We start from the raw sequence: 26,448 nt of genomic DNA, 5'->3' as shown, positions 1-26,448 counted from the left end.
TACAACAACACTGCATATTACCCATGGGTCATTTTGAATGCAGATATTAGAAATTCATACCATTCTCAATTAAAGTTCAGCCACCAAATTTAACTTTGTGCCCTGAATCTTTACCAATTCTCCACATAAAAATCTCTCTCTATTCCTGTCTGCCTTCTGCAGGAGGGCTAAAGCTATCCAGACCGCAGTGTCCCATCTATCTATACTGGCCAGAGACTCCTGTATTTTCAATTCACTCTCTACGTGCAGGCTGGAGATGTCAAGTACTCACCCACTATCCCAGTACAGATTCCAGATACCCATATCTCTTCTTGGGACTGAACATTAACTATACATTGGGTTATATGATCAATTAATGAAAAACTGTATTGTAGCATACATACATAATGAGGCAGAGATAAGATTGATGTGGCAATGAAAGAAGAGGCAATAGTAGGGGTGGCCCCATAAAGGTTGCTGTTGGAACCTTAACTGACCATTTCCTAACTTCTTTAGTATTTACATTCCTGGGTACTGAATTATTCTGTAGAGATTTTTTAAAACCTCAATCCTGATTGTGAGTTAACAGATGTTTTTTGCTGGTTTATTTTTGACTGCGTCAATCTTTAGGCCTCTTTTGTTTAACTGCACACAAAATTAGTGCATTTACTGCTTACAAAAGTGCTTAACTGACAGCACTGAATAGTGAAGTCCTCTACCCAGCAAACCATTATGTATGGACAGTGGCATTGTTATCTTCTCCACAGTGTCTCACAAAGATGTCTCGACATTCTTCTGGGTATACTACTTCTGGGTCCAATTGGATAATTCAGTTTCTATTTCAATCCAATTGTGAGTCTCTCTGTTGAGACCTTCAACTACCAATTATTGCCAAGTATGCTAGTAAATCAACTGCTGGAAACTAATTTTTAATAATATAAAAGCATAACATCTTGGTTTCTATACTCAGAAAAATGGGTTTCTAAATGAAATAACCCGGTCTTTAAACTGTGTTTTTCCTTAATACCCAAAGCTGCATGTCCACATGAAGGGCTGAAAATTCCAGTTTACAAAGCAAACTGAGACAAACTTCAGAAGTGTTGGAATCTCCCCCTGCCCCTCCTTTCCCTTATACCAAACTGAAACTCAGGGAGAATTTTTAGATCTAACTTATATATAGGGCTTTCTAGAGGAAATGCTGACTGACCCAGAACTATAACCGACTACCTGATTTTAATTTTTTAAATTTTGAATATAGTCACTCCATGAAACTATTTAATTAACTTTTCATTTGAAGGTCTCCTAAGGCATCAGTGACAGAAGACGGGGAAAGCCCAATCTGGGAGCCAAGGGGGCCAGTGCAAAATCCTTTCGCTTCTTATATCTTAGTTTTCACCAAACAGGAAAATGTTCCCAGCCTCACGGGTCCCGGGACCTCTGTCCTTGATGCGGACGCCCAGCCCGGGAGTTTCACAGAATGCAACTCGCCTGGAGCGCTAGGCTCCGCAGGCTCAGTAGCCGCCCCGAGCGCGCCTAGCCCGGCCGGGCAATGGCACCGCAAGGCACCGGCGAGTGGGGACAGTGGGGGAGGGACGGGCAGGCTGGGGGTTGACAGCGGAGCCCTAGGTCTGTCCCGGCACCCTTCCCTACCCCACGCCCGACACTTGCCTTTATAGTGAGACCATCGGAGGCAACAACTCACCCGAAGCAACAGCCACAGTCCGGGGTCCAAAGTCCCGCGCAGCGGCCGCCGCAGCACTGACGCCGCCGGCCGGGCGGGTGTGAGCGCGGAGTGGCGGGAGATGCGCGGCCGCCGCTCCCCGGGTGACTCAGGTGGCGGGCGGGGGAGTGACAAGCGGAGCCTCGCGGCTCGCACGCGATGCACAGCCCGGCGCGCGGGCAGCAGAGGGCGCTGCGGCGCCAGGAAGGGGCCGCGGCGGGGGGGGCCCCTGCAGCCAGTGCGCGCACATGGGGACCGGCCGCCCCGCAGTGCCACCAGCCAACCCCCAGCCCGGCTGCCCTGGCCGAGCGGGCCCGTCTCCCCCCAGCGGCGCAGGAGCCGGGCCGGGGCCGGCGCGTGTCTCTGTCCGGGCCTGGCTGCAGCCGGCGCCGGCCCGCCGCGCAGAGAGAAACCCCGTCAGTCAGCGAGCGCGGCGTGACAGGCGGCGGAGAGGACCAAGCCTGGGTCCCCCCAGGCCAGTCCCAGCCCCGCAGGCCCCTGAGGCAGGTGCTGAAACTGCTCTGCTCGACCCCTTTCAGGTGCGCCGCCCCCCCACTGCCCCGGGGCACTTCCGCGGCTCTTGCCCTCTGGGGTGACATTGGGCTGGTACTGACACCCCCGCCCCCCGACGTTTCAAAGGGCCCACTCACCTGAGCACAGCTCGCCAGAGCCAGTCACAGGAGGGCTGTCAGCCAGCCTTGCTCGCTGATGTTCCTGCCCGCTGCTGCCCAAGGGCAGGATTTTTGGAGTAGGCTGTGTCAGGGGAGCTCTGTTGGTCCCCGGAGATTAGAGAGACAGGTGGGTGAAGACATGACTTAACTTAAGCTTTCCCCCTTATACAGAGCTCTTCTTCAGGAAGAAGAGGGAGAGCTCCAGAGCTTGTCTCTTTCACCAGCAGAAATTGGTCCAATAAAATATATTACCCTCACTAACCTTATCTCTCTATTTGTTGCCTGACATTGTTCTATTTTATTAGGTTGGAAGGGTTAGACTTTTATCAGTAAATGTCAGGAGGTGCCAATTTTCACCACACACACACAAACCAAAACAAATATGGCCATGGATAATATGGAAATGTACAGCTAGGCAAAGTAAGAAAAATGCTGTTTGGAACTTATTACAGTTTGATTGAAGGATAGATAGGTACATTTTGATGTAGTGTTGACTCATAGACATTAAGGTCAGAAGGGACCATTATGATCATCTAGTCTGACCTCCTGCACAATGCAGGCCACAGAATCTCATCCATCCACTTCTATAACAAACCCCTAACCTATGTCTGAGTTATTGAAGTCCTCAAATTGTGGTTTGAAGACCTCAAGCTCCAGAGAATCCTCCAGCAAGTGACCCGTGCCCCATGCTGCAGAAGGTGAAAAACCTCCTGGGCCTCTGCTAATCTACCCTGGAGGAAAATTCCTTCCCAGCCCCAAATATGGCGATCAGTTAAACCCTGAGCATGTGGGCAAGACTCACCAGCCAGCACCCAGGAAAGAATTCTCTATAGTAACTCAGATCCCAACCCATCTAACATCCCATCACAGACCACTGGGCATACTTACCTGCTGATAACCAGTGATCAATTGCTAAATTAATTGCCAAAATTAGGCTATCCCATCATACCATCCCCTCTTATAAACTTATCAAGCTTAGTCTTAAAGTCAGATGTCTTTTGCCCCCAATACTCCCCTTGGAAGGCTGTTCCAGAACTTCACTCCTCTAATGGTTAGAAACCTTCGTCTAATTTCAAGTCTAAACTTCCTAGTGTCCAGTTTATATCCATTTGTTCTTGTGTTCATGTTGGTACTAAGCTTAAATAGCAAAGAATCCTGTAGCACCTTATAGACTAACAGACGTTTTGGAGCATGAGCTTTCGTGGGTGAATACCCACTTCGTAGGATGCATGTAGTGGAAATTTCCAGGGGCATGTATATATATGCAATCAAGAAGCAAGCTAGAGATAACGAGGTTCGTTCAATCAGGGAGGATGAGGCCCTGTAGTAGCAGTTGAGGTGTGAAAACGAAGGGAGGAGAAACTGGTTTTGTAGTTGGCAAGCCATTCACAGTCTTCGTTTAATCCTGAGATGATGGTGTCAAATTTGCAGATGAACTGAAGCTCAGCAGTTTCTCTTTAAGCTTAAATAATTCCTCTCCCTCCCTGATATTAATCCCTCTGATATATTTATAAAGAGCAATCATATCCCCCCAAACCTTCTTTTGGTTAAGCTAAACAAGCCAAGCTCTTTGAGTCTCCTTTCATAAGACATGTTTCCCATTCCTTGGATCATCCTAGTAGCCTGTCTCTGAACCTGTTCCAGTTCGAATTCATCCTTCTTAAACATTGGAGACCAGAACTGCACACAGTATTCCAGATGAGGTCTCACCAGTGCCTTGTACAATGGCACTAACACTTCCTTATCTTTGCTGGAAATACCTCGCCTGATGCATCCTAAAACTGCATTAGCTTTTTTAACGGCCATATCACATTGGTGGCGCATAGTCATCTTGTGATCAACCAATACTCTGAGGTCCTTCTCCTCCTCCTTTACTTCCAACTGATGTGTCCCCAATTTATAACTAAAATTCTTGTTATTAATCCCTAAATGCATGACCTTGCACTTTTCTCTATTAAATTTCATCCTATTACTGTTACTCCAGTTTACAAGGTCATCCAGATCTTCCTGTATGATATCCTGGTCCTTCTCTGTGTTAGCAATACCTCCCAGCTTTGTGTCATCCGCAAACTTTATTAGCACATTCCCACTTTTTGTGCCAAGGTCAGTGATAAAAAGATTAAATAAGATTGGTCCCAAAACTGATCCCTGAGGAACTCCACTAGTAACCTCCTTCCAGCCTGACAGTTCACCTTTCAGTATGACCTGTTGTAGTCTCCCCTTTAACCAGTTCCTTATCCACCTTTCAAATTTCATACTGATCCCCATCTTTTCCAATTTAATTAATAATTCCCCATGTGGAACCGTGTCAAATGCCTTACTGAAATCAAGGTAAATTAGATCCACTGCGTTTCCTTTGTCTAAAAAATCTGTTACCTTCTCAAAGAAGGAGATCAGGTTGGTTTGGGATGATCTACCTTTTGTAAAACCAGGTTGTATTTTGTCACAATTACCATTGACCTCAATGTCCTTAACTACTTTCTCCTTCAACATTTTTTCCAAGACCTTACATACTACAGATGTCAAACTAACAGGCCTATAGTTACTCAGATCACTTTTTTTCCCTTTCTTAAAAATAGGAACTATGTTAGCAATTCTCCAGTCGTACGGTACAACCCTGGAGTTTACTGATTCATTAAAAATTCTTTTTAATGGGCTTGCAATTTCATGTGCCAATTCCTTTAATGTTCTTGGATGAAGATTATCTGGGACCTTCGATTTTGTCCCATTAAGATGTTCAAGCTTGGCTTCTACCTCAGATGCGGTAATATCTACCTCCATATCCTCATTCCCATTTGTCATCCTTCCATTATCCCTAAGCTCCTTATTAAACACTGAGGCAAAGTATTTATTTACATATTGGGCCATGCCTAGTTTATTCTTAACCTCCACTCCATCCTCAATGTTTAGTGGTCCCACTTCTTCTTTCTTTGTTTTCTTCTTATTTATATGGCTATACAACCTTTTACTATTGGTTTTAATTCCCTTTGCAAGGTCCAACTCTACATGCCTTTTAGCCTTTCTCACTTCATCCCTACATGTCCTGACCTCAATAAGGTAGCTTTCCTTGCTAATCCTGCCCATCTTCCACTCCTTGTAGGTTTCCTGCTTTTTCTTAATCACCTCTCTGAGATGCTTGCTCATCCAACTTGGTCTACAACTCCTGCCTATGATTTTTTCCCCCTTTCTTGGGATGCAGGCTTCTGATAGTTCCTGCCACTTTGACTTGAAGTAATTCTAGGCCTCCTCCACCTTTAGATCCACAAGTTCTTCAGTCCAATCCACTTCCCTAACTAATTTCCTTAATTCTTTAAAGTTAGCCCTTTTGAAATCAAAAACCCTAGTCCCAGATCTATTTTTGTTTATCCTTCCATCTAGTTTGAACTGAATTAGCTCATGATCACTCGAACCAAGGTTGTCCCCTACAACCATTTCTTCTATGAGGTCCTCACTGCTCACCAAAACCAAATCTAAAATGGCATCCCCTCTTGTTGGCTCTTCAACTACTTGGTGAAGAAATTCATCAGCTATCACATCCAGAAAAATCTGAGCCCTATTATTGTTACTAGCACTTGTCCTCCAGTCTATATCTGGGAAGTTAAAATCTCCCATGATCACACAATTCCCATTAGTGCTTACTTCATTAAAAACATTAAAGAGGCTTCTATCCATATCCAAATCGGATCCTGGCGGTCTGTAGCACACCCCAAGCACTATCTCAGGGGAGGCTCTAGTAGCTTCTTTCCCAGTGTGATTTTTGCCCAGACAGACTCTGTCTTATCCATTCCATCCCTTCTTATTTCTTTACAGTCTACCTCATCATTGAGATACAATGCTACTCCACCACCTTTGTGTTTATTTCTGTCTTTCGTAAACAGCACATACCCTTCAATACCTGTACTCCAGTCATGACTACTATTCCACCATGTTTCTGTTATCCCTATTATATCCGGTTTCACTTCCTGCACCAGTAGCTCTATTTCCTCCATTTTGTTCCCTAGGCTCCTCGCATTAGTGTACAGACATCTTAATTTTTGCTGTTTGGCTTCACTGACATTCTTTGCCCGGTTAGGCACAGACATTCTACCACCAGTATCACCTATTAGACTGGTATCTACACTACCCTTCCTCCTTATGTCCATTCTTCTGCCCACGGCTGTATCCTCCCTTACTTTGTTTTCTTCCCTCTCAAGGTTAAATTCCAGCGTGGAGATTATCTGGACATCTCCCAACCATCTCCCCCAAATTCCTAGTTTAAAGCTCTTGTAATCAGTTGGGTGAGCCTCCATCCTAGAAGTCTATTTCCCTCCTTACTCAGGCAAAGTCCATCCCGACAGAACAGTCCTCTGTCCATGAATGCTTCCCATTGGCTGTACATCCCAAAGTCCTCCTTATAGCACCACTGCTTGAGCCATCTGTTGATCACCATAATCTTGTCACACTTTTGTTGCCGTTCTTTAGGAACAGGCAGAATCCCACTGAAGATCACCTGAGCCTCGATTTCTTTAAGCGTCTTCCCCAGCTTGGCATAGTCTCCCTTGATACGTTCCAGCAAGAATCTAGCTGTATCATTCGTTCCCACATGAAGGACAAACAGTGGATTCTTTCCTGCTCCCGTTAGGATCCTTTTCAGCCTCAGGTCCACATCTCATATCTTAGCATCTGGCAGACAGCACACCCTTCTGTTCTCCGGATCAGCTTTAGTTACAGGCCTGTCTATTCTTCTCAGTAAGGAGTCGCCAATCACGTAGGCCTGCCTTTTCCTGGTGACAGTGTGATTCTCCGGTCTATCCCCTGCTCCCACTGGCTGCAAGTCCTCTCGATTTCCATTCACCCTTGCAATCCTCCGCAAACCATCCCGTATCCTCCTGGGGCTCATATTTGGTGTTATCTTCATTGACTCTTCCCCTCTTCCTATAGGACTAGCTGCTCTTCTCTTTTTCCTTGCCCTCTCACCTTCAGTGACCACCTGCTGTGCTCCTTCATTTTCCAACTCTGCAAACCTGTTCCTGAGCTCTGTTTCTCCTCCACTAGCCCATCTTTTCTTCTGCCTGGTTCTCTTAGTCACATGCTTCCACCCTCCACTTTCCTCACCCAGCAGTCTCCCCTCAGAATTCTTTGGTCCTGCTTTCATCTGCAAGTCTGAGCTTATCCCTTCAGCCTCCAATTTGTGTTTTAGCAGATATACAACTTTAACTTCTTGAGTCCCAACGTCTATAGTCATTAAATAGGTATTGTCTGTCTCCCACCCCATTACTTCCTGCAGTTGTGAAAATTTGAATAGATAAAAATTTTAAAAGTGCTTAAAATAAACACCTATATTATCCATCAAAATTAGGAGAAAGGAAAAAATGAATTCTGCCAAGCCTTCATATAGATTATATTGCAATGTCATATCTAACTTGCCTAGCATTAGTGCTTCCCATATGTGTTTCTTATTCAGTAGTTGTGTTTTGGATGCCCTGTCCCAGATCAACTAACTTGCATTGTCTGTAGGGTATATCATTTGATTATTTCCTGCCCCTTTTTCTAACGTCTCTACTTCGTATTAGTTTTCTGTCCTCTCTAGTGTTTAGAATATTTCCCAATTTCTGTTCAACCTTCTCCCCCAAACCCTCCCCCATTTATTGAGTACCACCTCCCCCAGTTCATTTATAAAGCAGAGCCACCCAGAGGATTCAGAGGGCCTAGGGTCTTCAGCAGCGGGAGGTCCTTCCACTCCAGGTCTTTGGGGCACTTCAGCGGCGGGTCCCAGAGCAGAAGGAGACCCCACCGCCGAATTGCCACTGAAGACCTGGAATGAAAGACGCTTCGGGTCTTTGGCAGTGGGTCATTCATTCTTGTGAGGGCCCCTGAAAAATCTTGTGGGGGCCCCTGCGGGGCCCGGGGCCTGGGGCAAATTGCCTCACCTGCCCCCCCCCCCAGGCGGCCCTGTTATATAGATCCTAAATAAGATGCAACCTAACGTTGATACGTTGATCTGGATACGTTCACCCAATTTGATACGCTCTTGTCTGTCAGACTACTTTGCTGAATGTCATACAATTTTTGTTCATATGACAGTGCTCATAGCTAAACAAATAGAGATACTGTAAAAATGCTATACCAAAATCCAGACTATATTATCATAGTTAAGGTCCATGGCCCCATTGGCTAGACACTGTATAAATACCTATTAAAGAGACAGTCCCTTCCCTGAAGGACTTACAAATTAAGTATGAGACAACAGGTGGATACAAACAAACAGAAGGGAAAGCACAATATTATAATAGAGCCATTACTAAGGCTACAATTTTGTCACGGAGGTAGCAACTTCCAGAGACTTCTGTGAGTTCAGCCTGCGGTAACTGGGAGCTACAGATGCTCCCTACTGTCTGCGGGAGTTGTGGGGTCCATCCCACCACCTGAGACGGTGGGGACCCCCCAAAGCTCTGAGCCGCTGCAGGTGGTGGGGGTACCCTGCAGCTTCTAGATGCCATGGGCAGTGGGGACCTCCTTGCTGAGCAGCTTCTGGCCACAGTGGATGGTGGGAGCCCCCCAGAGCTCTGAGGTGTGGTGGGCAGTGAGGAGACCCCGCAGCTCCTGGCCACTGCAGATGGCGAGGGTCCTCGGAACTTCCAGTTGCTGCAGGCAGCGGGGGACCACAGATCTCTGAGCCACCACAGGCGATGGGGGGCCTCCTGTAGCACCCAGCCACCCAGGAGCAGCGCCAGAGTTTCTGGAGCCCTAGGCAGAATTCGGGGGGCGGCATTTTGTGCGCTCCCCATGGGGTGTATGGGAGCTTCCAGTTCCACTCCCATCGCGCCGCCGAAGAAGGACGCTCTGCCAAAATGCTGCAGGCGACCAGGGCCGCCCGGGGGGGGGGCAAGAGGGGCAATTTGCCCCGGGCCCCCCGAGAGTTTTTCAAGGCCCCTGGAGCGAGGTCCTTCACTCACTCTGGGGGCCTTGGAAAACTCTCGCGGGGTCCAAGCCCTGGAGCTTCTTCTGCTCCTGGTCTTCACCGGTGGGGGGTCCTTCTGCTCTGGGGCGGAAGGAGCCCCTGCCGGTAAATTACCACCGAAGCGGGACCTGCTGCCAAAGTGCAGCTGGGTCTTTGGTGGTAATTTGGCAGCGGGAGGCCCTTCCATTCTGGGACCCACCGCCGAAGTGCCCCGAAGACCCCGCCGTCGAATTACCACTGAAGACCGGGCTCCACTTCGGTGGCGGGGAGGTCCCCGCCACTCGTCTTCGGGGCACTTTGGTGGCGGGCGGGTCTAAGTGGGGGCCCCCCACCACCGATGACCCCAGGGCCCCGGAATCCTCTGGGCTGCCCTGCATGCGACAGCGGCAGTCACTGAGCTGCTCAGTTGCCTGCCGCTGTTTTCCGCGGCACGTCGGCAGAAGGTCCTTCGTCGGCAGCGCGACAGGAGTGGAACTGGAAGTTCCCGTGCGCCCCATGGGGAGCACACAAAATGCTGCCCCCCGAATCCTGGCACCCTAGGCGACCACCTAGGGTCGCCTAATGCAAGCGCTGGCCCTGCAGCCACTGCGGGTGGCAGGGGGCTCCAAGCTGAGCAGCTCCTGGCCACCGAGGCAGCAGGAGCCCCCACAGCTCCGGGTGACAGGCCCCCCTGCAGCTCTGAGCCACCATGGGCAGCAGGAGGCCCCTGCAGCTCCGATCTGCCACAGGCAGTGGGGGACCCTGGAGCTCCAAGCCCCCACAGGCCCCCACCACAGCTGCCCAGTCTTCCCCAGTTACCTTTTATTTTTCAAATGGAGCTGTAAGTGGATCATTAAGTTCCATCACCACTTTTAGAGGCATGAGCTGCAGATTGTTGAGCCATCTGGTTCTGCTCCAGCAAAGCATGAAAACATGTACTTGCTATTTAAAATTAAGCATGTGCCTAAGTGCTTTGCTGGATTGGGACCAGGGCTCAGGATTAAGACCCAGTTCATCAAGATCTGTTTTATACGGGAATACTTGTAAAGTCTGAAAATTATATGTATCTATATAATTTTCAGACTTTACAAGTATTCTTATACCTGTATTTTTAAATCTATCAATCAGTTTTCATTATTTCTTACCCATCCCACCTTCACTTCTCTTGTGAAAGATAGTGAATGCCAGAGTTTTAATCTGTTTTAGCATAATCATTATTTATATGTCCCTACACATATCATCTTATCTCTAGTATTTTCCCTGATATAGTTTCAAAAGTCCTTTTTATGCTCCTTTACTCATTCTGTTAGTATTAAGTTAATTCTGTCTATTGTTTTTAGGGCACAGGGGTTTACTGCCCTTATTTCCCCTGATTCTTTAACTGACATTGTATGTATTCCTCCACTAGACTTTCTTCCCATGGTCATGTTTTTGAGCATTCTCTCATGAAGCCATATTGATTGCTTGTTCCTTTTCCCCCTCCCACTTAGCCAGCTAGTAGAATTACTGTTAATTAACTTTTGACTTGCAGTACATCTTTTGAGTGGGTAAGGTTATTGATGTTGCTGTCTAAACCTATAGGTGCCTAAGTTTCCACTGGTAAAGTCCCCTAAATTTTCCCAACTGCATCCTGACACCACCAAGCTGCTTGGCTCCTAAGCAGGGTGACCAGATGTCCCGATTTTATAGGGACAGTCCCAATTTTGGGGTCTTTTTCTTATCTAGACTCCTATTACCCCCCACCCCCTCTCCCGATTTTTCACACTTGCTGTCTGGTCACCCTACTCCTAAGCCTCAGCAGCATTCACAAACTATGCCCACTGATCTTACCTATAGGAGCATGCTCAGAGGCTGCCTTGGAGCGCGTCTGCTAGATCAGACCCCACACAGAACAGCTGATGAGGTGGTGCTGCCATAAAATACTTGAATAGTCATTGGTTGGCGCCCTCACGACACATTGGTTCTGAGTCCTGCTCCAATTAATACAAAGTGGAACAACTGCAACAGGACCGATTGAGAGAGAACTCTCCCAGAATACTTTATATCCTGGTGGTTAGGGCAATCCTGGTGGAGGCTTGGGTTCAAGTCCCTGCTCCAGAGTGGAGGAGGCACTTTCTCCTCTTCAGTTTTATGAAACTCATCCTTCATTTCCTTTGCTTTTATTTACAAAACTTTTAAAGTGTCCAAAATTGAAACACAATGTTTTGTGCAACCCAAACTGAAAATTTTTCAACTTTTTTAATGTGTTGAAAATTCTGGAAAAAATTGATTTTGTTTCAGACCAATTATTTTTTTCCCCAGTTTTTCAGAACTACCGGAGAGCTAAAGAAATCTTTTATTCTCACAGCTCTGTTTGGGAGCCTCAGGAGGCCTGGGGAGCATGGTGAATGCAAGTGCAACGTTCAGAGATTTTACCAGCAAACTGCTAATGAGCTGTACTGTGCTTGTTCAAATGGTGCTTTTCTGTGGCTTAGAGCAGGTTCACTGGTAGCCAGGTTTCTGTGGCAGCCTTGTGACTAGTGTATCGGAATGTTTATATCACCTTTTCTCTGTGTTTTAAAATTAATTTAAAAGAGGTGTCTGTGTTACAATAGAGAGCTGCACCCTGATGGTCACTGAATCAGCCACCCTGAAGATATATCTCACAACTGCTGTACCCTTATACATCCCAGCTGTAGACATACCCTTAGTTATTTTTATCTACCCTTTTAAGAATTTAAGAATTTCAACTGTCCCAAACTCCTAAGAAATACTGAAATTTAAAACTTTAAACTTTTTAAGAATTAAAAAAAAATAAATTTTCCTGCTTTTGCTTGGTTTTAATTTTAATGATTTAAGTTGTAAATATATTACAAGTGTTTTCTCCATTCATTATTGGTATAAAGGTTATTACTGGCTTTGAAATTTGGTATAACTATTGGTCTAACATTAGAAAATGGATGCAAGAATTATTCCAGGGCCCACATTATCCCAGATTCCTATGGGCACAGTTTTAGGAACACACCCTAATGTCTCTAAAGTTAAAGACAGACATCTGTTTAAAATTTTTGTGGTGCACCCAATAAATGTATTTTATCACTTTGGTTGCAAAAATATATATCCTCTATGGAACCAAAATAAAACAATCAAGAAAAATGGGGTGAGTTATGGCCTGTGCTAGATTAAAAATTGATCTAGTTGAGGAAAGAGGGATCAAATGGAATGAATTAACTTTTAAAAATTAAACGACAGAAATTTTACAAAATCATAGCCTATAATGTTTCAGCTCTGCTGTATTCCCTTACCTTTGGTATTTGCTTTCTTGCTCTTGATACTTATATAGGGTGTCAACAATTTTGTGAGGGTCAGATTTGTAAAGAACTTTACATGCCTAAAGATGCAGACAGGTGCCAAGAGGGGTTTTCTAAAGCACCTCATCAAGTTAAGCACCTAATTCCCATTGATTTCAGAGGGAGTTAAGTACCTAGGGGCTTTTAAAACCCCCACCAGATGCCTACCTGCATCTCTAGGTGTCTAAATACTTTTATAAATTTGGTCCTTTTTCTTTAAATTTAAAAATTCATATATGCTTTCTACCAAGAAATGTGTTATAAAAATATATAATTTATATCACAGATTTTGTATAAAATGATTTTCTGTTCAATTATTCTTATGCAAAACACATTTAGGTATTTTTGCTAACAGATTTATAAACATCTCTTTTTGATAAACAGGTCTATTTGCAAGTATTTTATAACACCTCTCCTCTTTTACATTTTAACTTCTCTCATTATTATAACTCAGTTTTTCATCCTTTCTACAGAGAGTGTTACATTTCAATCATTGGGTTATAGTTATGGGTCATATATAAAATTCTATTACCTTCCTTTTATCGCTAGCTAAGGAGAATCTTGGGGGACTTGTAGCATCTTGGTCAGATCCTCCTCAAATTAATACACTCAGAGTACATCTACACAGCAAATTAAAGTCTGATTGTAGCACACCTGCACTAACTTTAATGTAACTAACACAGGTAACAATAGCAGTGCCTGGCATGCCACGTGGGCTAGCTGCCCCAGTGCCAGCCCACTGGGGCTCTGGGTACATACTTGGGTGGCTGGCCCATGCCAGAGTCATTGCCACAACAGCTATACAACTGTTGTTACCAGTGTTAGCTAGCTGAAAACTAATGTAGCCTGTGCTACAGTCATACCTTCATTTGTGGTGTTGACATACCCATATATGTGATTTGGTTAACACCTATATTCTAACAGACTTTTTCTTTTTAAACAAATAGCTATTTTTCCTTAACAGGTGTCTTTGCACATATTTTATAACAATATTCTCTCTCTTTTTACATTTTAGCCTTTTTCATGCTTTTAGCCATGTTTCTTTATCATGTCTAGGGGCGGTGCTACTAATCAGTCATTGTTTTAGTGGCTCTGGGTCTGGCACCAAATCCTAGTTATTTCCCACAATAGGTAAGTAGATCCTTTGAATGGTCATATAGGTTTGAGACAAATGCCTCCAATTATTCATGGAAGAAAGCACATTGGATGTTTTAGTTAACACCTAGATTCTAACAGGGCTTTTTAAAAACAATATTTTATTTTTACAAATATCCATTTCTTCTCTTTAATGGTCACTTTGCATATATTTTCATAACTTTTAGCTGATGAGTTTATCATTTCTAGGAGAGGTGCTACTTATCAGTCACTGGTTTAGCGTTTCTTGGTCTGGCACCAAATCCCTCCCTAGGTGGGCTTTCCATTTGGGATTAGAGGATGGAAGGGAATAGGTCAGACCCTAGAAGGGAAAGGGTTAAACCATAACATTGTTATCCCTGTGATATCATCATTATTATGTTATCAATATCTTATCTCTTTTTGACAGGAGCTTTTGACAGTAATGTGCCCCAGCACATTGATAGCTTCTTGAACAATGTCAGTAAATTACTGATATTATTAAAGATGCTGTCCTCTACTTTATCCGTAGCTATAATAAAGAGTGGGTCAGATGCAGGATCCTGCAGCTTTCTGTGCTCCTCAGATTCCTCTCCTCAGTCCCATACCTTGGGCTAGTCATAAAGTAGTGCGGGGTTGCTTCCTACATTGGAAAGTACTAGGGGAACAGAGTTTCTGCCAGGCCTGGTCTACACTGCGCGTTTAAACTGAATTTAGCAGCGTTAAACCGATTTTTACCCTGCACCCATCCACACAATGGGGCCCTTTATATAGATACAAAGGGCTCTTTAAACTGGTTTCTGTACTCCTCCCCAATGAGAGGAGTAGCGCTGAAATCGGTATTGCAATGTCGGATTAGGGTTAGTGTGGCTGCAAATCGACGGTATTGGCCTCCGGACGGTATCCCACAGTGCACCATTGTGACTGCTCTGGAAAGCCATCTGAACTCGGATGCACTGGCCAGGTAGACAGGAAAAGCCCCGCGCACTTTTGAATTGCATTTCCTGTTTGGCCAGCGTGGAGAGCTCACCAGCACAGGTGACCACGCAGAGCTCATCAGCGCAGGTAACAATGCAGTCTCCTGAGAATCGAAAAAGAGCTCCAGCATGGACCGCAGGGGAGGTACTGGATCTGATCGCTATATGGGGAGAGGATTCCGTGCTAACAGAACTCCATTCCAAAAGACGAAATGAAAAAACATTTGAAAAAATTTCCAAGGCCATGATGCAGAGAGGCCACACCAGAGACTCAGTACAGTGCCGTGTGAAAGTTAAGGAGCTCAGACAAGCCTACCAGAAAACCAAAGAAGCAAACGGAAGGTCCGGGGCAGGGCTGAAAACATGTCGCTTCTACGCTGAGCTGCAGGTAATTCTAGGGGGGTCCGCCGCCAGTTCCCCACCCCTGTCCGTGGATTCAGAGGTGGGAGTGGTAATCTCAGCCATGGCTGAGCATTCTGCGGACGGGGAAGATGAGGAGGAGGAAGAGGAGGATGAGCTTGCAGATAGCACACAGCACTCCGTTCTCCCCAACAGCCAGAAGCTTTTTCTCACCTTGATGGAATTACCCTCCCAGCTCTCCCAAGCCACTAGCCCAGACAATGAAGCCATGGAAGCAACCTCTGGTGAGTGTACCTTTGTAAATATAAAACATGGTTTAAAAGCAAGCGTTTTTTAATGATTAATTTGCCCTGAGGACTTTGGATGCATTTGCGGCCAGTACATTATTGGATAAGTCTGTTAACATGTCTGGGGATGGAGCGGAAATCCTCCAGGGACATCTCCATGAAGCTCTCCTGGAGGTACTCCAAAAGCCTTTGCAGAAGGTTTCTGGGCAGGGCAGCCTTATTCCGTCCTCCATGGTAGGACACTTGACCACACCATGCATATAGCAAGTAATCTGGTATCATTGCATGACAAAGCCTAGCTGCGTAAGGTCCCGGTGATTGCTGGCATTCAAGCAACATCCGTTCTTTATCTCACTGTGTTATCCTCAGGAGAGTGATATCGTTCATGGTAACCTAGTTGAAATTCAGGAATTTAATTAAGGGGACAGAGGTGGCCATTCCTACTGGGCTGTTTGCCTGTTGTTTAAAAGAAATCCTTCCTTGCAGGTAGCCAAGCGGGGGTGGGGGGGATTGGCCCTGAGCTTTTTCGTGTTTGGCTAGCAGGGATCTTCCCTGCTACCAGCCATGCGGTGCGAGGGGGAAGGAGGGTGTTTAGCAGTGATCTTCCATGATACCAGCCATGTGGTGGGGGGAGGGGTAAAGCGATCATTCCAGAGAATTGGATGGGGGGTGGTTTTTGCTGCTGCATGTTAACAGGAAAGAAGCAGCACTGAACGGGATTTGCTTGGTATTTGGGAAAGGAGGGCACTGTGTATATGAAGGCTGCAGAAGCCAAAAGACAATGGCTTACCATGGACACCTGCAAGCTGAATTCTGCTCCCCGAACCTGCGTCTGTGAGATCTCTAACACCAGAGCCGCAGGCACTCAATATTAAGATGCAAAATGCGACCTTGTAGTGAAATCACATGTGCTATGTAAGGTGAATAGTGTTGTTCACCGTGAAAGAGTATAAGCATTGTCCTGTAAAATGTATCTTTTAAAATACTTCTCTCCCTTTTTTCCCTTCCTCATGCAGCTGCAAATTTTTCAAGCCTCCCTACTCCATCCCGAAGGCTATCTCAGATAAGGAGGCAGAAAAAAAAGACGCGAGACGAAATGTTCTCAGAAATCATGGAAGTGACCTGCAATGAAAGAGCTCATCTGAGTGACTAGAAGGATGTGGTATCAAATTACAGGAAAGATGCCAGTGAATGTGAGGACAGGAGGGACTCTTGAGATGAGAGGTGACGGCAGGAAGATCTGAGGAGGCATGACGCAAAGTTGGGGCTGCTGCATGATCAAACTGACATCCTCCGACGTCTGGTGGAGCTTCAGGAACAGCAGCAGGATCACAGAGTGCCACTGCAGCCCCTGGGTAACCACCCTCACCCCTCACCATGTTACATATCCTCCTCACCCACACGTGTAAGAACGTGTGGGGAAAGGCTTCGTGCACCAGCCCACTCCACCCCCGTGGAGAGCCCATCCAAAAGGCTGTCATTACTTTGAAATATTTTTAGTGGCCTTTTCCTTCCCTCCTATCCTCCTCCCAAACCACACCCGGGCTACCTTGTCAGTTGTCTCCCTCTTTTTATAATGAATTAATAAAGAATACATGATTTTTAAACGATAGCGACTTTATTTCCTTATAATGCAAGCTGGAATCGAAGCGGGAAGGTGGGTTGCTTACAGGGAATGAATCAATCAAGGGGGTGGGGGTTCATCAAGAGGAAACAAACACAGCAGTCACACCGTACCCTGGCCCATGATGAAACTGGTTTTCAAAGCTTCTCTGATGCACACCGCTTCCTGGTGTGCTCTTCTAATCACCCTTGTGTCTGGCTGCGCATAATCAGCGGCCAGGTGGTTTGCCTCAGCCTCCCACCCTGCCATAAAGGTCTCCCCCTTACTCTCACAGAGATTGTGGAGCACACAGCAAGCAGCAATAACAATGGGGACACTGATTTGGCTGAGGTCAGAGCGAGTCAGTAATGTGCACCAGCGTGCCTTTAAACAGCCAAATGCACTTTCTACCACCATTCTGCACTTGCTCAGCCTGTAGTTGAACAACTCCTGACTACTGTCCAGGCTGCCTGTATATGGCTTCATGAGCCATGGCATCAAGGGGTAGGCTGGGTCCCCCAGGATAACTACAGGCATTTCAACATCCTCAACTGTTATTTTCTGGTCTGGGAAGTAATTCCCTTGCTGGAGCTGTTTAAACAGGGTAGTGTTCCTGAAGACGCGAGCGTCATGAACCCTTCCCGGCCATCCCACGTGGATGTTGGTGAAATGTCCCTTGTGGTCCACCAGTGCTTGCAGCACCATGGAAAAGTACCCCTTGCGGTTTATGTACTGGGTACCCTGGTGCACTGGTGCCAAGATAGGGATATGGGTTCCATCTGTCGCCCCACCACAGTTAGGGAATCCCATTGCAGCAAAGCCATCCACTATGACCTGCACATTTCCCAGAGTCACAACCTTTCGTAATAGCAGCTTAATGATTGCTTTGGCTACTTGCATCATAGCAGCCCCCACAGTAGATTTTCCCACTCCAAATTGATTCCCGACTGACCCGTAGCTGTCTGGCATTGCAAGCTTCCAGAGGGCTATCACCACTCGCTTCTCAACTGTGAGGGCTGCTCTCATCTTGGTATTCTGGCGTTTCAGGGCAGGGGAAAGCAAGTCAAAAAGTTCCATGGAAGTGCCCTTACGCATGCAAAAGTTTTGCAGCCACTGGGAATCATCCCAAACCTGCAAAACTATGCGGTCTCACCAGTCTGTGCTTGTTTCCCGGGCCCAAAATCAGCGTTCAATGGCTGGAACCTGCCCCATTACCATTAGGATCTCCAAAGCTCAGGGGCCCACAGTTTGAGAGAATTCTGTGTGCATGTCCTCATCACTCTCGTCGCCGCCCTGCCATAGCCGCCTCCTCCTTGCCTGGTTTTGCAGGTCCTTGTTCAGCATAGACTGCACAAGAATACGCGAGGTGTTTACAACGTCCACAATTGCAGTCTTGAGCTGAGCAGGGTCCATGCTTGCTGTGCTGTGGCATTTGCACAGTTTACCCTGGAAAAAAGGCACGAAACGGTTGTCTGCTGCTTTCTCAGAGGGAGGGGTGAGGCTGTACCCAAAACCACCCGCAACAATGTTTTTTGCCCCATCAGGCGCTGGGATCTCAACCCAGAATTCCAAGGGGCGGGGGAGACTGCGGGTACTAAGAGATAGCTATGGGATAGCTATCCACAGTGCAATGCTCCGGAAATCAACGCTAGCCTCGGTACATGGACGCACACCGCCGAATTAATGTGCTTAGTGTGGCCACGTGCACTCGACTTTGTACAATCTGTTTTACAAAACCGGTTTATGTAAAATCGGAATAATCCCGTAGTTTAGACACAGGTTGCCAACTGGCCTCGTTGTGCACTGAAAATTCCTTTTTCAACAGATATTTTTGGACAGCTCAAATGTAACCCATTTTTTACAAACTGTTAAAATATTCAGAAATTATTATCAGCTGTGTTGAAATCCCTGAGCATGAGTTTCTTCAGCAAAGTCACAGATGGTAGAAAGAGCAGCTTTCTGTTTACTCCTTCATTCTATTTCCTTCTTTTGTTAGAATTTGAAGGAATTTTATTTTGCCAGAATGACTAAGACATAAGTATAACAAATCCTGACTTAGTGTTGAAGAGGTGAGAAGGTACAATGATAAACCATAAACAGTCTAGATACATACATGTAAAAATGTGACTTTACATTGTTTTTCTCTACAACTAAATAGATCATTTTTAAGATAAAGATATTTATGTTTAAGGCACAAATGCAACTTAGATGTCACACTATTCTGTGTAATTACAGATTTTGACTGTTATTAATGCCTGTTGACTGTTATGTTATTAATTCACATATGCCTCGAGTGCTCCTGAAATTAGCTTCCTAAAATCTTGGTTCCATGTCTTTCTGAATCTAGAGATAGAAGTAAACTGTATTTCAAGGAATTAAAGGAAAAATGTAAGAAAAAGATAGGATAAAGCTTATTTATAAGGCAAAGCACCCATGATGTTTCCTGTTGGGTACAAAATCAAGCATTTCTGTCATCGTGATTAATCCTTTGCTTGATCATGACTTGAGAGTGATTTTTTTTATCTGAACAATTGTTTCTTAGTATATCCTTATTGAATACAAAGTGGAAGACACTAGACATCAGGTGCTAAATTCTATCAGGGCATTGGTGTACTTGGAAGATGGTTTGAACATCAGATTTGATTAATATGTAGACTTGGGTATTAGCTGCATAATGTTGGCACTGGGATTATGGCATTTCACAGTAACTTATGTAGATATCAAAATGAATGAGAGAGATTCAAGCCAGATAAATATTCTGTGCTGAAAGAGCTGCTTGGAAGAAAGCATGGAGACAATTGTGCGAGAAATGGGTGTTATATAAGGGGACAAATGGACTATTGAGGCTGGCAACATCTACAGGAATGGAGGGGACCAGGGACAATATGATACAGTACAAGGGATGATAATTTGGGAGGAGTAAAGTTATGCAAGGCTTTGAACAGAACCATAAGTGGATTGAACTTGATGTGGCAGAGAAGGGGGAGCTATTGCAGGATTAAAAGAGGGGAGTGATGTAGTCAAAATGACGGGCAAGGAAGATGATCTTAAAAGATACATTTTGTATGGACTGGAGAGGAGTGATGTAGGTGTCAATGAGGCCTGTGAGGAGAAAGTTACAAAACATACAACTTGAAGTCCCATGTGGTGAGTGGGGATCCTCTTTTAGCCTAGTGGTTAAGGCACTCACCTGTGATCTGGGTGACCCCTAGTTCAAGTCCTCCCTCTGCCTAAGTGGGAGAAGGCAGGTGGACTGGGATCTGCCACCTCTCTGGCAGATCCCAGTCCACCTGCCTTCTGATGTTGGGCTTCCTCAGTCTCTTTTTGAAGCTGTTTCCCTGTGGATTAAATAATTAAAATATTCATTGGACCCGAGAGAAAGAGAGTAAGTGTGAGAATGATTCTGTAGCCTGGTAGTTAGAGCAGAGAGGTGGGAGATCCATGTCCTTATTTTTTATTTATTTATCCAAAATGGAACAGCTTCAACAGCAGAGAGTGAGGAAGCCCCATAGCAGAATGTCCCATAATTCAGTGGTTAGAGCACTCACCTCAAAAGTGACAGATCCTAGTTCAAATCCCTTCTCCTACTTCAGGCAGAGGGAAGACTTGAACCAGGGATAACCCATATCCCAGGTAGGTACCCTAACCATGCTGCTAAAAGTTATGATGGAGGGCTGCCCTCCCCCTGTGTTTTGCTAAAACAGCATAGGCACCTAATCCCAAGAAGAGGGAGATGCTTCCCTGCAGCCTGGATTTAGGCATCTGTTTCCAAGAGAGAAACAGGGTTTAGCACACATCCCTTGGCTTGGTACCACCAAGTATCTGTTTTCAGCAAGAAGCCATGTAGCATGCTGACTTTTGTGAACTGCAGCGTAAGGAGCCTGTATCCCCCCATTCATTGTATAGGAGCCTACGTGCCTAACTCAGGCTTTGTAGTTCCTGTGATTTCTAGGCACCTAAAGTTAGGCGTTGCAACGCTCAGTGTCACAGGTACCTTTGTGAATCTAGCCTGAGGAGACTGTTTCTTTCAAGACAACCTCTTAGTAGTATTTCCCTGAGAGGACAATCTCACAGGAGAACATTCCAGACTGAGAGAGGGAAAAATTCTCCAATTCCGTCTAATAGGATGACACCCACACAGCTTGCAAAAACATCTGAAAATTCTGATCCTGTCTCATCACTTAAATAAGGTCTTCCATACACGAACTAAGGATAAAATCCTGGCCCCAGAGAAGTCAATGGAAAAACTCCCACTGACTTCAATAATGCCAGGACTTCACCCTACATGTGTAATGTTTTTTCCTCTCTGTAAAAAAGATTTCCAAAGAATTTCCAGAGTCAACTGTGAAAAGTAGACTAAGAGTTTGTCCATGGGAAAGTTCCCCTGGTTTAACGTAACTTGTTTTTAAAACCAAATTAGCTAAAGTAATGCAAAAGGATGTGTTGAAACTCTGCTTGCAGTATGAGTGACTTATTTCAGTTTAGCATACACTGATTACACATTGACTTAAACAAAACCAAAATAAACCTGATTTAAAACAAAATAACTAACCAACTCCATTTAAATCACACCTTTATCTAAACCAGGGCAACTTTCTTCTTCTCCTGTATTTATTTGTATTATCGTAGTGCCTAGGAGCTTTAGTTATGGTAAAGAAATAAAACTAAGGTTTTAGGAGCCAAATTGTAGGCTCCTGATTTTGAAAAATGTGATCAGTGCAGAATGTTGCTGCCGAACTTTAATTTGGCAGGCTGACTTGAACAGATAACATGTGTGCTCTATAAAGTCTCCCAATCTGATCTGAGGTGGAATTAAAAGTGTTAGTTATCATCTGTAAAACTTTCATTTGCCTGGCACCTGCTTATCTAGGAGGCCACCTTTTTCTTTTATACCCCAGAGTGGCAGTTCCTCTGGAAAACTTTTGCTGTCGGTCCCTAAATTCAACCCTGGCAGAGGGTGCCAGAGTATTCTTCCTGAAGAACACTTGGGTCTAGAATTTGCTCCCTGAGTTTGGCAATTTTTAGGGCACAGTGCAAGATACATTTGTATTCTGTTTTTTCTTAAATTGAGCCTGTAACCAGATAGAATTAATCCCAAAATGAGGATGGTGGTGTTGGTTTGCTTCAAGCCAGATTGGTAACAGTTGTTAATTTTAATTTCAGTGGTGTGTGCTCAGAGAGACAGATGTATTTTAATTACATAAATAAACATTAGCATTTGCTTTCATTTCAGTTGCAAATAAGAAAGATATTTTCCTTGTCAGACCCGTAAGTACAAGCTTCTTGGAGGCAGCTCTTTGCTACCACTTGCTGGCCAGAACAGGACAGAGCATCAGAAAACAGCTTTGAAGAACATTTTTGTAATCATGTCATTTCATCTATCAGCCTGCCCTATCTCTGAGAATAAGAGAGAAATACAGAGTGTTTTATTTTCTCACTAAGGATGAAATTGAACCCTGTCCAGATGGTCAGTTCTCAGCCATTGCATGATTTACGTCCTATTTTGAGGGTTTAACTGGAATTTAAGTTGTGCATAGATCTAGTACTGGTCCTCAGATCAGTTATTAATTTCACTTTAGTTATCTTTGCCATCTTCATTGTATTTATCACCCTGGACCAGGAAGTTATTCCCATCCACTTCATGTAATTTGTTGGTTTTAGATTCATAGAACTGAAGACCAGAAAGGACCGTTATATCATCTAGTCTGGCCTCCTTTATATCATAAGCCATTGCATTTCATTCAGTTACTCCATATTAAGCCCAATAACTTTTGTGTGATTAAAATATAGCCTGTATTTGGCTAAAACATGTATTTTCTTCTTCCAGCGCTTTCCTTCACCTGCATTCCCTTCATACAAAGGCTGACAGGGTTAATGTCTCAAAAACCTAGGGAGAAATTGCATGACTGTTTTTGAGCAAATGTAAATGCAAACAGGAGCTGCTAACAGGGAGTTTTGCAAGGGAGTTTGGAAGGGGAGTAGGAAGGGAGGGGGGGTCCCTTTGGTCCCCTGAACCCATAACCTGAGCCACATCGAAAACCTTTCTGTTTACAGCAGAGAGGAGCGGACAGGGAGCTGTAGACAGGAATTTGAGAGCGTTTGACAGAGGGAGGCTTGCAATGGTGAGGAGGACCCGCAACACCTGTGCCAGCGCTGCTTCTGTCTCCTCCACCTGCGCCTGTAGCCAGACAGAGCACCAAAGCATGGATGCTTTTACCCAGATTCTGGTGTGGGCTTGCAAAGACTGTAATTTGCAATTTCCACTTACTGATATCCAGGCTGGGGGTGGCATCCAATGTGAAAGGTGCCTACTGGTGGAATCTCTCAGGCAGCAGGTGGGAGAGCTACAGGAGGAGGTGGCCAGGCTGAGGAACATCCATGTCCATGAGCAATTCCTGGACAGTATCCATGTGGAGACAGCTGACGGTGCTGTCCCAGTTGACAGGACTACTGACACTCCAGTGGAGGAGGAGATGCCTCAGGGTGTATCTGACACACCAGTGGAGGAGGAGGCTCAGGGTGGACACAGCCAGCTGGTTACTTCTAGCAGCAGGCAGTGCTCCACCGCTGCTGCGAACCCTCCTGTTGTGGTAAAAGATAACCATTATGCTCTTCTTGATACAGGAGAGAAGAAATCACCCCCAACAGTTAAGGGGGTGAAGCCTCGTACCCCTAAGGCTGGGAGGTCTGCTGCCACCACTGATAAGAAACGTAGGGTAGTGGTGGTTGGAGACTCTCTGCTGAGGGGGACGGAGACACCCATCTGTTGCCCTGACCGTTCATCCCAGGAGGTATGCTGCCTGCCAGGGGCCCGTATCCGAGATGTTACAGAGGCTTTGTCGAGGATTATCCGGCCTTCTGACTACTATCCCATGCTACTCATCCATGTGGGCACAAATGATACTGCGAGGTGTGACGCTGAGCAGATCAAGAGTGACTACAGGGCTCTGGGAGTACGGGTTAAGGAGTTTGGAGCGCAGGTGGTATTCTCTTCAATTCTTCCTGTTGAAGGTAGGGGTCCGAGCAGAAACAGATGCATCGTGGAGGTGAATGCCTGGCTGCGAAGATGGTGTCACCAGGAGGGCTTTGGCTTCCTCGACCACGGGATGCTATTTGAGGAAGGACTGCTAGGAACAGATGGCGTTCACCTTTCGAAGCGGGGAAAGGCCTTATTTGCGCACAGACTGGCTAACCTAGTAAGGAGGGCTTTAAACTAGGTTCGACGGGGACAGGTGAGCAAAGCCCACAGGTAAGTGGGGAACAAGACCTGGGAGATGGGTTGGAAACAGGAGGGAGCATGGGCTATAATGGCAGAGAGGAAGGAGGGTCAGGGCAAAGCTGGGAGGCAAGATCAAACCAGTATCTTAGATGCCTTTATACAAATGCAAGAAGTATGGGTAATAAGCAGGAAGAACTGGAAGTGCTAATAAATAAATACAACTATGACATTATTGGCATTACTGAAACTTGGTGGGATAATACACACGACTGGAATGTTGGTGTGGATGGGTATAGTTTGCTCAGGAAGGATAGACGGGGGAAAAAGGGAGGAGGTGTTGCCTTATATATTAAAAATGTACACACTTGGACTGAGGTGGAGATGGACATAGGAGACGGAAGGGTGGAGAGTCTCTGGGTTAGGCTAAAAGGGGTAAAAAACACAGGTGATGTCGTGCTGGGAGTCTACTACAGGCCACCTAATCAGGCTGAAGAGGTGGATGAGGCTTTTTTCAAACAACTAACAAAATCATCCAAAGCCCAAGATTTGGTGGTGATGGGGGACTTCAACTATCCAGATATATGTTGGGAAAATAACACCGCGGGGCACAGACTATCCAATAAGTTCCTGGACTGCATTGCAGACAACTTTTTATTTCAGAAAGTTGAAAAAGCTACTAGGGGGGAAGCTGTTCTAGACTTGATTTTAACCAATAGGGAGGAACTTGTTGAGAATTTGAAAGTAGAAGGAAGCTTGGGTGAAAGTGATCATGAAATCATAGAATTTGCAATTCTAAGGAAAGGTAGAAGGGAGAACAGCAGAATAGAGACAATGGATTTCAGGAAGGGGGATTTTGGTAAGCTCAGAGAGCTGATAGGCAAGGTCCCATGGGAATTAAGACTGAGGGGAAAAACAACTGAGGAAAGTTGGCAGTTTTTCAAGGGACGCTATTAAGGGCCCAAAAGCAAGTTATTCCGATGGTTAGGAAAAGATAGAAAATGTGGCAAAAGACCACCTTGGCTTACCCTTGAGATCTTGCGTGACCTACAAAATAAAAAGGCGTCATATAAAAAATGGAAACTAGGTCAGATCACGAAGGATGAATATAGGCAAATAACACAGGAATGCAGAGGCAAGATTAGAAAAGCAAAGGCACAAAATGAGCTCAAACTAGCTATGGGAATAAAGGGAAACAAGAAGACTTTTTATCAATACATTAGAAGCAAGAGGAAGACTAAGGACAGGGTAGGCCCAGTGCTCAATGAGGAGGGGGTAACAGTAACGGGAGACTTGGAAATGGCAGAGATGCTTAATGACTTCTTTGTTTCGGTCTTCACTGAGAAGTCTGAAGGAATGTCTAGTATAGTGAATGCTTACGGGAAGGGGTAGGTTTAGAAGAGAAAATAAGGAAAGAGCAAGTAAAAAATCACTTAGAAAAGTTAGATGCCTGCAAGTCACCAGGGCCTGATGGAATGCATCCTAGAATACTCAAGGAGTTAATGGAAGAGGTATCTGAGCCTCTAGCTATTATCTTTGGGAAATCATGGGAGACGGGGGAGATTCCAGAAGACTGGAAGGGGGCAAATATGGTGCCCATCTATAAAAAGGGAAATAAAAACAGCCCAGGAAACCAGAGACCAGTTAGTTTAACTTCTGTGCCAGGGAAGATAATGGAGCAGGTAATCAAAGAAATCATCTGCAAACACTTGGAAGGTGATAAGGTGATAGGGAATAGCCAGCATGGATTTGTAAAGAACAAATCGTGTCAAGCTAATCTGATAGCGTTCTTTGATAGGATAACGAGCCTTGTGGATAAGGGAGAAGCGGTGGATGTGATATACCTAGACTTTAGTAAGGCATTTGATACAGTCTCGCATGATATTCTTATAGATAAGCTAGGGAAGTACAATTTAGATGAGGCTACTATAAGGTGGGTGCATAACTGGCTGGATAACCGTATTCAGAGAGTATTTGTTAATGGCTCCCAATCCTGCTGGAAAGGTATAACAAGTGGGGTTCCGCAGGGGTCTGTTTTGGGACCGGTTCTGTTCAATATCTTCATCAACGATTTAGATGTTGGCATAGAAAGTACACTTAAGTTTGCGGACGATACCAAACTGGGAGGGATTGCAACTGCTTTGGAGGACAGGGTCAAAATTCAAAATGATCTGGACAAGTTGGAGAAATGGTCTGAGGTAAACAGGATGAAGTTCAATAAAGATAAATGCAAAGTGCTCCACTTAGGAAGGAACAATCAGTTTCACACATACA

The sequence above is a fragment of the Gopherus evgoodei genome, chromosome 2 (genome assembly GCF_007399415.2).
Source record: "Gopherus evgoodei ecotype Sinaloan lineage chromosome 2, rGopEvg1_v1.p, whole genome shotgun sequence".
Taxonomy (NCBI): domain Eukaryota; kingdom Metazoa; phylum Chordata; order Testudines; family Testudinidae; genus Gopherus; species Gopherus evgoodei.
The sequence above is the reverse complement of the archived record's forward strand: the minus strand, read 5'-3'. Positions refer to the sequence as shown.